Source organism: Magallana gigas, chromosome 2, assembly GCF_963853765.1.
Source record: "Magallana gigas chromosome 2, xbMagGiga1.1, whole genome shotgun sequence".
Classification (NCBI taxonomy): Eukaryota; Metazoa; Mollusca; class Bivalvia; order Ostreida; family Ostreidae; genus Magallana; species Magallana gigas.
Window position 1 is genome coordinate 25,210,525 of NC_088854.1, and position 13,907 is coordinate 25,224,431.

Sequence of the window (13,907 nt, forward strand, 5' to 3'; positions counted from 1 at the left end):
TAATATTATGTTTGGTTTAAATTTTAAGATGTTGGACTTCCATCCTTTCCCATGTCCATGACATCAGTAATACATCAAGTCAGGATTTTAAAAAAAGCAAGAGCTTTACACAAAGATTTTTTTGAAATTATTTTCAACATTAAACTTCATTTTATTAGAATCTATTTATCATGCTATAAATGTAATTTATCGTTTAACAAGAGTATGCCCAATACCTGTGCAGCGGGAAAACTCCAGGGTACATTTATAACGCAACAGTTCCAGCGTGTTACAAAGTTGATTCAGATCCAAGGACACTGGTGGAATCTGTATCGTTTTGTGGTGAATCCGGAGGACACCTTTTACGAATAGACACAGAAAGAAAGCAAAAGCTTGTAGAGAACATTACATTAGAAACAACAGGTAACTGATTTAAATAGATATTCATTTGTACTTTTTCTCCCATTTATCAACAATTACTTGTACATAAATGGCAATAATTTTAATGCAGAGTCCATATATAAATATCGCATCGATGGCAAAAAGATTGGTGGGAAATGGACATTTTTCGATGGGACGCCAATTACACAGTTGTATTGGTACCCCAGAGAGCCAGCAAATAATTTTATTGATGAAAAAGCATCAATTGGCCTGACAGTTGGATACAAAGGGAAATGGGACGACATCAGTGCTACTTGGCCTCATGGCAGTATTTGTGAAAAAGATTTCAGATTTTCAATAGAGTATGCCGAATACATGTGCAGTGTAAAAACTCCAGGGTACATTTATTACCCGGACGTTCAGCTTTGTTACAAAGTTGATTCAGATCCAAGGACACTGATGGAATCTGTATCGTTTTGTGGTGAATCTGGAGGACACCTTTTACGAATAGACACAGAAAAAAAGCAGAAGTTTGTAGAGAACATTACATTAGAAACAACAGGTAACTGATTTAAATAGATATTCATTTGTACTTTTTCTCCCATTTATCAACAATTACTTGTACATAAATGGCAATAATTTTAATGCAGAGTCCATATATAAATATCGCATCGATGGCAAAAAGATTGGTGGGAAATGGGCATTTTTCGATGGGACGCCCATTACACAGTTGTATTGGTACCCCAGTGAGCCAGCAAATAATTTTATTGATGAAAAAGCATCAATTGGACTGAGAGTTGGATATCATGGGAAATGGGACGACATAAGTTCTACTTGGCCTCATGGCAGTATTTGTGAAAAAGATATCAGGTTTGACTAGTGAAGTAAATCAATTTATTATCAAAGGATTTTAAAAAAAAAGAATGACTTCTGTTTTAAGCATTAGACTGAAGACTCCGAACAAAATTAATGTAACATATCGATGTCGCATTTTAAATGAGTGGTTTGGTATCGATTTTCAAGGAAAACTTGTTAGATCATGAATTATTCGTTGTTATCATAACATATAATTTAGTAAGGTTTTAGTGATTGGGGGTATTATTTACTATAGCATCAAAATAAAAAAAAAATAAAAATAGTTCAAGCAATTCAAAATGAAAATGTTGGATTTTTGATTTTACCGTACATAATGCGTTTTCAGGTTAGTTTAAGAAAGTGTTAAAATGTCTAATGTATTACTAAGATTGCCTCTATTTCATAATAACAAGATGAGTCTGTTTCTTTAAACGAACTGTTTATGATTAGTGAAAATTCTGTTAAAAGACATTGATTGACAGAGTTGTGGTGTCACTAACACCCCTGCGAATGTTATTGTCATTTAAATTTTAGACCACGTTTTTTTATTTGACCCTTTCAGTTTCGCAGTAAAAATCGTGCCTCGTGTTTATAACCTATTTCATATAGAATCTAGGTACTTGTAGTCAAATATAAAATCTAGAGGTTTATTGATTTTAAACTTTATCTTCATTAATTGATGGATAAAATGTGTTCTAGAAATAAATGTGACAATACAAAAAATTGTTTTTGTTTGCTGTTGCAACAATTAACATGCTTGTAGAGATCCCCCCGAGGATTAGTTTTCGATCCTCGCCTGACCTAGTAATAGCATCAATAGTGAAACAGAATATACTATTTTATGCAGAATGTTCCTTGAAAATGTCTCGATATACTAAGTTTTTATGCAAAACAGATACCCATTTTTTTAAAACATGGTATTGCACACAACAAGCATCAAACATGGCTATCATTTTTAAAGCAACCCAATTTTTATATTTTCAATCACTCTAAACGTGGTTGAACGATAACTCTGTTCTGAATATCATCGTTTAATTTAAATAACCGCTAGATGGTGAAAAAAAAAACCCATACATCTTAAGAGATTTCATGTTTTAACTTAAGGTAGTCCATCCATAACTATCATATTTCATATCTAATAGATTGCAAGTTTGATCACTAAAATCTTAGTGTGATATTAAGGAGTTTATTAAATAATAAAGTTTCACCTTTGAAATCTTAAAAAAAAATAATTTTAATGAATTTATCATATGTTGAAGTTAACATTGAAGTCTATGGGAAAAATGCATTTTTGAATATATTTCTTTAGTACACGTATTTTTCTCACATTTCTCTTGGTAAAAAGTTGCAAAAGCTTTCTCCGTCCTCGAATGTGCTAAAATAATTCATAGTTTACCATACATATTTTCAGAAAATGATTTTTCTAAATTTTTGTAAAGGGCAGACAACTCTTTAAAAAATATTTAAGTGCAAAAAGTTCATTTAATTGACTACATACATACACCCAAGTTTGGTTTATATCAGTCTAATAAAAGCTTTAAAATACGTATTTGATGTAGTATAGATCAATCAAAATTGTTAAATTCACCTTAGTTATGGATGGACTACCTTAAACAAAGAAGAATATGATATGAAAAACGACCAAAACTTACGTATTTTGAGAATATTATCCGAACACATATACTTCCGCTCGAAATTTCACAGGAACTGAACTAATCTCGGTGAAGTCTCGTGAACTTTAATTCGAGCACCTCTGGTTTTATTATATACTTAGCAACGATAAAGAAAACATTCCGAACACATTCGCAGGGGTGACTAAGGCTCTATTGTGCATGCTTTTTCTTTTATCACGCTCGCTCTTCTTTGAAATTGTTCATATACACATATCTTATTTAACATACTTTTATGATATTTTTGTTTCTCTTTAACGTTAAAGATATTCATTTCAAACTGTGCCATATTAAAATAAATTGAATTTCAAATTTAGAACTGTGTTTTTCCTTATTAGATAATCATTTTAAAGTATACCATTCTTTGAAAATCAACGTAGAGCACAAATAATGCGAAGAAAAAATCTATTGATTTTAAATCAAACTATTACGTTTTTCTATTTGATATTAAGTTCAAAATATATCATTTCGTGATATATTTTCATCAATCAAAATATCACAGAAGCGAATTTCAAGAAATAGAAAAGACAAAAAATAATGATAAAATAAATCAACGTACAGAAGTACTGACGTGAGTTTATTTAAAAGATTTAATATCAACGTTATATGTTATTATGCATATCAAGTTGTTTCTTAGTTCTATTTGATTAATAAACATTATTTTTTTTTCTCATATGATAATATGAATTCTCGGGGTTTTTGTTTGGCATGTACATGTAGTTTCTTAGCTATATTACAAAAAATTAGCATATTTTTTTAAAATAAGAATTTTCTGGTTTTTCCGACAAAAACGGAAATTCTCATATAAATCACGTTATGTAATATTCAAATATAGAATTAACGCTATCAATATCTACGATGCATTATATATCTGGCAGTAAACGAAATATTTCTTGATAGGGGTATCAAAGCAATTTTAATCAAACAAATTATAGTAAAGACTAGTCCACGTCAGTACTGGTCATATCATTAGATTGGCAAGTCTGTGCTTGATTCTAAACGCCAATGCAGTATTTAAACTCTGGCGTAGAAATACATACGAGTACAGAAATATCTAGATTGTTCGTACCATTTAGAATCTGACTATTTAAAAGGTATTTATAAAAATAATTCCTTAAAAAACAATGCTTCTTAATACAATACATCGAATTTATCGATTATTTTCAACAACTACGTTTTGTCAGCGGTAATGATTTGTGCTTAGGTCCAAACACTGTTCTACTTCCGGTTTACCAGAATAACTACATAGGAGAGTTGATTAAAATCAACGCTCAAAAATAAAATAAACTGCATTAACATCAATCAGAATAAATCACAAATGTTACAGCGAGTATCAAAAGCAAAAACGATATCTGATGATAAATAATAAATGTGTGTTTCTCTTAAAATAATTACATGTACATCAAATAAATAAATCACAGATGAAGGATAAAAGAATAGTATTGCAATAAAATAATTTTCTTAATTTAGAAAAAAATTATATTTCTATCATTAAGATAATTATTTTGAAATGCACCGTTGCGTGTAAATCAGATGCATATGGTGCAAATATTTCAAATAAAACTATAAACAATTTATGAAATGTATATGTAACAATTACTTTTTTCTTCAATAAAAAATAAATTTCACAATGTACCTTTCACTGTACAGCAATCAAATTTTAGTGACACTGAGGATAACTTTGGAGGACATGCCAAATCATTGCTCAGAAGATGGTTTTCGTGGCTCAGCCTTTTCAAATGCGCACCTATAAAGAATGAAACTTGAAATTACATGTAATGCTAGGTGTTTATTCAATACATCATTTTCAAACACAAGCTTTTGTTTAGATACTTGTTAAATAATAATAAAGATAAACAATAAAAAGGACAAGACTTATAAACTCTATGGTGGTATGATCACATTTTTACAGTAATGGACGTTACTGTACCACAGACTGCTTATTAAAAACCTGTCCTGATTTCAAATCTGTGCTAGTGTTTGGGAAATATGTTTACTCTTGAATATTAAAATTCATATAAGCAAGCTTAAAAAAATCAAAATACGCCCAAACAAAAGAAGAGAAAGGTAATTCCGACAAAATATACAGACCACATTTTGCAAAAAATCAGTTTACTTCATAAACAATGTTTTTCATTAGCAAAAGAAGACATAACAATTGTGCAACTCAAATGTTCTTCCATAACGTTATTAAAATTGTTTACATGAGAAAATCGTAATATAAAGTGTTTTCTTTGTTACTATAAGAATTTAGGAGGAGCACTGCTCAAGCACGGATCAGGCGTGATCATTAAAAAACTACAATGTAAATTAAATAAACCCGAAAAAGCATCTATACATAGGAATTAGGACATTTTGTAAATAAAATACAAAAACATAGGTAATCGGAGATTACATAGCTCACCGAGACAGGGCATCATCTTTATGAGATCACCTTTATCATATTATATGAAAATTTATAATTAATGATCTTGGATATTCATGGATACTGTAGTGTGGTTAAACACAATATCATATATCATATGTTAAAAATTGTTTGATAATCAAATGTTAAATTCATATTGTAATATACAATTTGATTCAATAAAGTAATATAAAATACGAAATTGCATCCTATGATACTATACAATATTGTGTCATATGATCTATTATATGATACAATATAATAATGTATTATATAATGAAACAATATGATATTGTATCAAGATATGATATTGTATCAAAATGAATAATATGGTATTGTTATAAACTGTTGTATATCATTAATACAATATCATTATATAATATAATATAGTATCATATGATACAATATACTATCACATAATACATCACAACAGATGATTTTTTTAACCTTAATATTAAACCATGATATTAATTATTATATTGTATCATTTGATACAATAAAATATGATACACAATGAATCTTATCATATCATATAATATCAGATGATACAATAGCATGGGATAAAATTATATATTATATAATTAAATATCATGTTAGACAATATTATATAAATAGTGCCTGTTTGGGAGGGTAACAGTTGAAATTGACACCCCGAGAAAACCATTGTCAACCGACGCGAAGCGGAGGTTGACAATGGTTTTCGAGGGGTGTCAATTTCAACTGTTATCCTCCCAAACAGGCACTATTTATTTTGTTATACTGAATGTCTTAATTTTCAAGAAAATTTTACTGCTTTTATATAGGAATAACGTGAATTCTACAGCAAACCGTACGCGCATAATTTTCGCGCATGTAACATTTTTAATGTTACCCGTTGCTAAGTGCGTTGCTAACGCTGAGGGAAATAGAAAATATTATTAACTGCGTCTTAACCAATCAGATTTCAGTATTTAACATGAAAGTATAACAACATATTTTATGTCACAATCTTATATTTTACATATAATACAATTTTTTGTGATACAATAATAATATAATATAATTCAATATCATATTATATAAATAGTGCCTGTTTTGGAGGGTAACAGTTGAAATTGACACCCCGAGAAAACCATTGTCAACCGACGCGAAGCGGAGGTTGACAATGGTTTTCGAGGGGTGTCAATTTCAACTGTTATCCTCTCAAACAGGCACTATTTATTTTGTTATACTGAATGTCTTTTTTAAAATTTTTAAGAAAATTTTACTGCTTTTATATAGGAATAACGTGAATTCTACAGCGAACCGTACGCGCATAATTTTCGCGCATGTAACATTTTTTAATGTTACCCGTTGGCAAGTGCGTTGCTAACGCTGAGGGTAATAATTACTGATATTTATTATATTCTTTATTTGCACAAGACATACATCTTATGGCATATGTTATTACATATAAATATAGCAATATTGAAATAATGGTATGGTACATGAACATGATTGTATATAAAATAAAATTTTACTAACAGGCGAAGAAACCAGAGAAATTTTTCTTAATTATCATGAATATTAAAAGCTAGATGGAGATACTTCCCCAAATTACACAGTTCTTTAAAATTTTGAACACTTAATAATTGTATAAATTTGTATACAGAAGGTTTTTTCCAATAATATTTCTTAATATATTTTACTCGGATTTCTCTATACTGCTGACATTTCAAAACAAAATGGAATTCATCTTCAATATCTGAACAAAATTTACATAAGCGTCTTTCTTTTGGTACATTAGTGTGTCGTCCACTTTCAATTGCAAGTCTATGAGATGACAATCTAATTCTTGTAATTTGTTTCTTATATTTAGAAGGTATTGATTTTGTTAAATAATATTGTAATGAAAACTGGTCAATAATATGCTTGTAAAAATAACATCGAGATGAGGAATTAATCTGTTCTACAAGTTGTTGAGTAAAGTGATCAATGATTCTTTGCTTAATTAAAGGAAAATATTTTTCACAATGTATATACTCCTGTTCATACCATATATGTCCTAGACCTATTTCAAAAAGTTTATTCTTAATTACAGTAACCCAATTTTCAGCAGGTGCCAAAGACGATTCACACTCATTATACAGCATTTTATAACAGGACTGCAAAATACAATTCTGACTTTGTAACAATTTGAACCAAAATTTGAATATTCTAAACAATCGTATAGTTTTCATAGGTAGCCTCCCAGTTTCAAAATATACAAGTGCAGTGTTTGTATTCTTCTTCACACTTAACACAAATTTAATATATTCTAAATGCACTTTTTCTATATCATTTGCAGCATGCATGCCCCATATCTCACAGCCATAATTTAATATACTAGCAATATAAGTATCAAAAATTGACAGCATTGTTTCTGTATTCAGATACAATTGACTTGTTTTTGACTTTAAAGAAAACATGGCTTTTCTCCCTTGGCTCGCCAACTGTTTCTGTGTATTGTTAAACTTTCCATTATATTGTAACAAAAGGCCCAGGTATATAAAGCTATCGACAACCTCAATTGGCTCACCATTTAAATGCCACCTTTCACAATTGAGAATTTTACCACCATTTCTAAAAATGACAATTTTGGTTTTTTGTACATTTACAGTAAGATCCCAGACAGATGTATAAGAATACAATGTATTTAACATTTCTTGAAGCTCATGTGCAGTTTCGGAGAAAATTACCATGTCATCTGCATACATTAAAACAAAAAGATTTAACTCTTGAATTTGTATTGGTATGTTACCTTTGCACAAAAATTCCATTTCAAAATCATTCACATATAATGAAAACAATATTGGAGATAGCACTTCTCCCTGCAAAAGTCCTGTGTTATTTTTAAAAAACTCAGATAACTTTCCTGCTGAATTAACACATGATTTCATATTATTATACATACTACGAATAAAATTCAACAACTTTCCTCTAATACCAACGTTAGACAATTTTTCCCATAATTTCAATCTTTCAACAGTGTCAAATGCTTTCTTAAAGTCAACAAAACAACAATACAATCTTTTTTTCTTTCTTATTGACATATTAATAATATTTGAAAGGCTAAATATAGCCTCAGCTGTACCTCGTTTGGGTTGAAATCCAAACTGTGCATCAGTGATTACATCATTTGCGTCAGACCATGTTAACAATCTTTGATTCAAAATAGATGTGAATAATTTACAAAAGCAACTGACAAGACTAATGCCTCTATAATTATTGGGGTCTAATGCATCACCCTTTTTAAAAACTGGTATTATAATACACTGTGCCCACATATTAGGGAAAAAACCAGAAGACAATATTCTATTGAATAATCTTAGTATAAATGGAACAAGATAATCTTTAAACTCAATGAAATATTCGTTAATTAACAAATCAGTACCATGTGATTTTTCTTTTTTTAAACGTTTGATAGCATCAACAATTTCTTTTTCTGTGATTGGACAGTCTAGTTCCTCAAAAACAGGATCAGCGTCTATACAATCTGTACTTTTTTCGGACGCGTTCATGGCGTGCGCGATATTTTTAAAATGATCATAAAATACACTTGGATTGATATTTGTCTGCTGCCTTTTTTTCCCTCGGAAATTTCTGTAGAAGGCTTTCGGGTTACTTTTACGTAGGTAGTCCAGGATGTTTCCCTCCGCTTGTTGATACTGACGTTTGAGCCTTGCTGTCAGGACTTTGTATTCTTTTTTCGATCGTAATAGACATTCATGGGTTGCTTCTGTTTTGTTGCGATTGAAAAGAAACAGATCACGCCTGTACGTATTGTACTTTCTCTGAGCTTCGGTGGTCCACCAAGGCTTGTCAATGGAAGTCACGGTTGAGTAAGCAGTTTTACGATGCTTGTTTACAGGTTTGATTTTTATTTCGAAATATGGTTCAAAAGCTTTGGAGAGCTGTGAGGTAAATTGGTCGACGGCTGTATCGATAGTATTCTGACATTCCACGTCCACACTTTCCGAAGTAATATTCAAATTTTCCAAGCAAGAAAGAAGTACGCCTTTGGCTTCGTCATAATAATCCGGATTCCATCTAAATTTACGGGATGTATGTAGTTCAGACTCTACTGTTGGTTGCTCGAATTCCACCATAGAGCACTGGAGCTCAACATGTAATGGTGCGTGATCTGAGAAAGTAGTAAAGCTAGACACAATAAATTTTTCTGTTATATCAAATATATCAGGCGTAGATATAAAATAATCAACAACACTTAGTCCTCTAGCTCCACAGAAGGTAAAATCTCTGTCCAGTGCATGTTTGTGTCTCCCATTCAAGATTCTTAAGCCGCTTGATTTGCACAAAGATAGGAGTTTGGATCCATAATCATTTACAACTTTATCCGGGTTAATACGGACAGGTAGTGGTTTATCAATTTCATACGTTAATAATTCAAAAACTTCACTCAGTATATCGCAGTTGATGAAGTCATTAAAAATGAAATCGTCTCTGTTCGATGTCCTTGCGTTTATGTCCCCTAAAAGCATGACTTTACCTTTGGCCAGATATGTGGTTATCTGAGACTCCAGTTCATTGAATATATCACAGTTATAAACACGGTGAAAAGATGAATTGTTAGGAGGGATATAAACACATCCTAAATATAAATCACTATTCAGACTGCATAAGGGACCCTGGATTTTCAGCCATATGATTGTGTCATATTGGTTATTCACAAAAGTAACAAATTTATGGAACTTTCTACGGACTATGACTACGGTTCCTCCTCCTTGAATACTTTTACTTTTCTGCCTAGGAAAATAATAGCTGTCAAAGTCTTCTATATATTCATTGTAATTTTTTTCTAACCAACATTCGGTAAGTAGTATAATGTCGTAAGTTAAGATAAAATTTCGAAAACACTTATCTGTAATCTTGGATGAGAAACCACCATTAATGTTCCATGATATAAGCTTCAAAGAATCAATCTGGGGATTCTCCGGTTTGTTCTACATTCTTGTGTCCTCTGTTTCTGCTGTGCCTGGGATATATTCAACTCCATCAATGTATAGTTTGTCTTTCACAAGTGTGGCCATTTTCCTATTTCGTCGGGCCTCTTTCATAATAGGAATTAATTGTTTCCTCTTTTCCTGTACTTTTTTGGGGAACTGTTCTTGTATATTAAAGTGTGTTCCTGCTAAACACACTGCTAAATATTATTAACTGCGTCTTAACCAATCAGATTTCAGTATTTAACATGAAAGTATAACAATATGCAATACCATTTCATAAAATACAATATTATATATAACAATATCATGATACATTATTATAATATACAAAAAGTTTGATACAAAATCCAAAAAAAAAAGTTATTTTTTTACAATATAAAATTATATGATATAGTATTGTATCACATAAAACAATACTGTATTTTAAAGACATGTTATATCATTAAACAGCAAACATCTGTCAAGCAAGTTTGAGTAAGGTAGGATTTTTTTTACATCCTTGATATGAAGATCAGGCTCTGTATTTGAAACTTTCTCTATATTTCATTTATATTCCATTTATATTACTGGTATATCAACAATGCAAGTTTGAAATAGTACTATCATCTATTAAACATGTGACCTGTTCCAAAAAAATAAAAGTAAACCTCCTCTAGCATCTGAAACATATGGCTCTGATTCAGCATCCTTTCCTGTCAATTGCATCAGATTCATAAGACGCACCATCTGTTTGGTGAAGTTAGGACCAGTAATAACTAAGATATAATCATCAAAGGGCACCTGCTCCAGAAAGTTTAACAAGCACCAAACACATTTACCTCATTCAGCATCCAAAACCTATGGCTCAGATTCAGCATTCAAGCCTGTCAAGTGCATCAGTATCATAAAACGCACATTCAATGCAAGTTTGGTGAAATTAGGACAAGTACATGTAATAACTTTGATATAATCATCAGAGGGCACTTGCTCTAAAAAGTTTTAACCAGCTCCAAAAACCTTAACCTCATTCAGCATCCAAAATGTGTGGCTTAGATTCAGCAAATAAGCCTGCCAAATGCATTAGTAGCATACGACGCACCACCCATGCAAGTCTGGTGATGTTAGGACCAACAGTTACTTAAATATGGTTATCAAAGAACACCTGCACCAACAACTTTAACTTGCTCCAAAAACCTTAACCCCTTCCATTATTTGAGATCCCGTCCAAGATTCAGCATCCAAGTCTGTCAAGTTCATAAAACAGTCAAGATGCATCACCCTTGCAAGTTTGGTGAAGATAGGACAAGTAATAACTTAGAAACAGGACCTGCAACAAAAACCCTAACCAGGCCCGGTGTCGTATAATTTAAGGTCCGCCCCGTAAAATGGTCCGGCCGGACCTTTAATGTTAACATTTAAGGTCCGGCTTTCCCCTATAAGAAAAGGTCCTACCCGTTGTCACTTTTTAAAATTTCTCTTAAATTAATTGTTCTTTTTGCTCGTATACTTGTATTTTAAATATGTCTTTGTTTACATAATCTAGTCGGCCATTTGCGTATTACTTTGTGGAATATCAAATATTCATAGCGGATTAGATTTTGACCAATTGTTTAAGAATCTGAAAAAAAGAAAACCAAGAGTATTTTGACACACCATTTAGTCCCTTTATTTTTAAATCTCTTCCGGTGTATATGTATTAGCAGAGGGTTTCATGACAGGTAAACACGGGTAAAAGAAGCCCTGCAGGCATTCACACCTGTATCAGAATACACCCCTTAACTGAGAGAGAAAAAATGTCTCCGCTGTAGTGCTCTACGCAACTAAGATTGTCATTTTAGCTTTTGCTTTGTTTAATTTTCAGTAGATCAGAAACTTATGATAATATACTAATAACTTATACGTCTCTAGGTAGATTTATCACAAGTTTAAGATAATTAATAAAAGGTCGCATATGTGGATTACCGTAACAGAGGATATACGTTGACAATATAGTGTATACATGTACGTACTGTGGTACAGTAAATATAAGAGCGATAAAAGACAAATTATACGTGTACATAAAATTAAAAAGCATGTTTAAATTGACTACAGGTAAATTGTTTAAAAACGAAATAAAGGTGATAATGTTGTAATAATCTCTCTCTCTCTCTCTCTCTCTCTCTCTCTCTCTCTCTCTCTCTCTCGTGCGCATGCAATATAGTTTAAAAAGTGTAAGTGTTTATTTCCGACAGTATTCGATCACCTCATTATTCTAAAACAGACTTATTCCCTCTTTCTTTAATCAAACGTACAATACACTGTACTTTTATATGTATATAATGATGCATACAATTAATTAAGCAAGGATTTGGAAACAAGTAAACACTTGTCTTATTATAAGTAAATCCATCGATAATGTTTAAATTCTATATCACAAAGCGCTTTATTGCAGAAATATATTTGTAAACTGCCTTTAAAAAAATCCTTGTTGATTTAAGAAAAAATTTGTATCTCCATGGATTAAAATATTGACGTCCTTATCAAATGGATAGTGTCTAGAGTAGCAATCTTGCATTGGTATAGATTAATAACTCTCTCTCTCTCTCTCTCTCTCTCTCTCTCTCTCTCTCTCTCTGACTTCCATGTTGGTGAAGTGCCTAGTTACATATCCTTCGATGCAGCAATGGTATCATTGGTATATAGGGAAATACTTAATCAAGTTGACACTTGTATTGACTCTAATTTAATGATGATCTTTTGTTTCAGTGGGTAGGACCCAATAATAAAGTTAAAGAAATGGTCCGCCACGTTGAAATACTGAATGCAGATAATTAATATTCATATGATAAATATTCGTATAAATACTTGTTTTGATTTATCCCTATAATCTTTTAATTTAGGGCTAGAACCTAATATTATGGCACAGAAAAGGTACATGTAGTGCTAGGACCTAATATTATGGCACAGAAAAGGTCCACTTGTTGAAATACCCAATGCAGAAAATAAACATTCATATTGATACTTGCTTTGATTGACCCCGATGTTCTTTTAATTTAGGGATAGGACCTAGATGTAATATTATGGCTCATTTAGAAAAGGTCCGCCCCATTGAAATACTGTTTGCAAAAATTTCACAGTATTTTGACCCGATGACCTTTCATTTTAGAGGTAGGACCCAATATTATAGTTCAAGAAAAGGTCCGCCTCGTTAAAAGAACTGCATAGTCATGCATGAATGTAGTGAGTTTGTTATAGATTTTTATTGTGATATCTTTCAGTTGAACTACGTAATGTTGGAGTGAACATGAAACTGACCTCAGTGTGGGTTTTATTTTTTAAAATGTACTCAGAGTAGTTACACATTAACAGTAATATAAATATTAATATAAATAATGTTTATCATAAAATATTTCAATTAAAGGGGCGAGACCCGATACATGTACATATATATGTACATGCATTGTGTCCTTAAAAATTAGTGTAATGTTATGTAAGAGAAGTAGTAAAACATATTTAAATTGAGTTTTATCCTACGACTTTTAAAATGTGACAAACGCATGAAATTCGTTGCAAACGATTGTCCGTTTCGTTGAAATAATCTTAAAATATTAAGGTAGGTTTGTCCTTTATGTCTGACGATATCGATTTTCATCTAATGGCAATAAGAAATATGTGGGAAAAATATTGAATGCTATA

General features: G+C 31.3%; 1 non-coding gene across 1 annotated transcript; it reads left to right on the forward strand.

Annotated features, from left to right (window-relative positions):
- The first annotated feature begins 206 nt into the window (after positions 1-206).
- On the forward strand, positions 207-2,312 carry LOC105338244 (uncharacterized). Its single transcript, XR_010710194.1, has 3 exons — positions 207-402; positions 491-922; positions 1,011-2,312. It is a non-coding gene; the product is annotated as an uncharacterized protein (transcript).
- Positions 2,313-13,907: the final 11,595 nt, after the last annotated feature.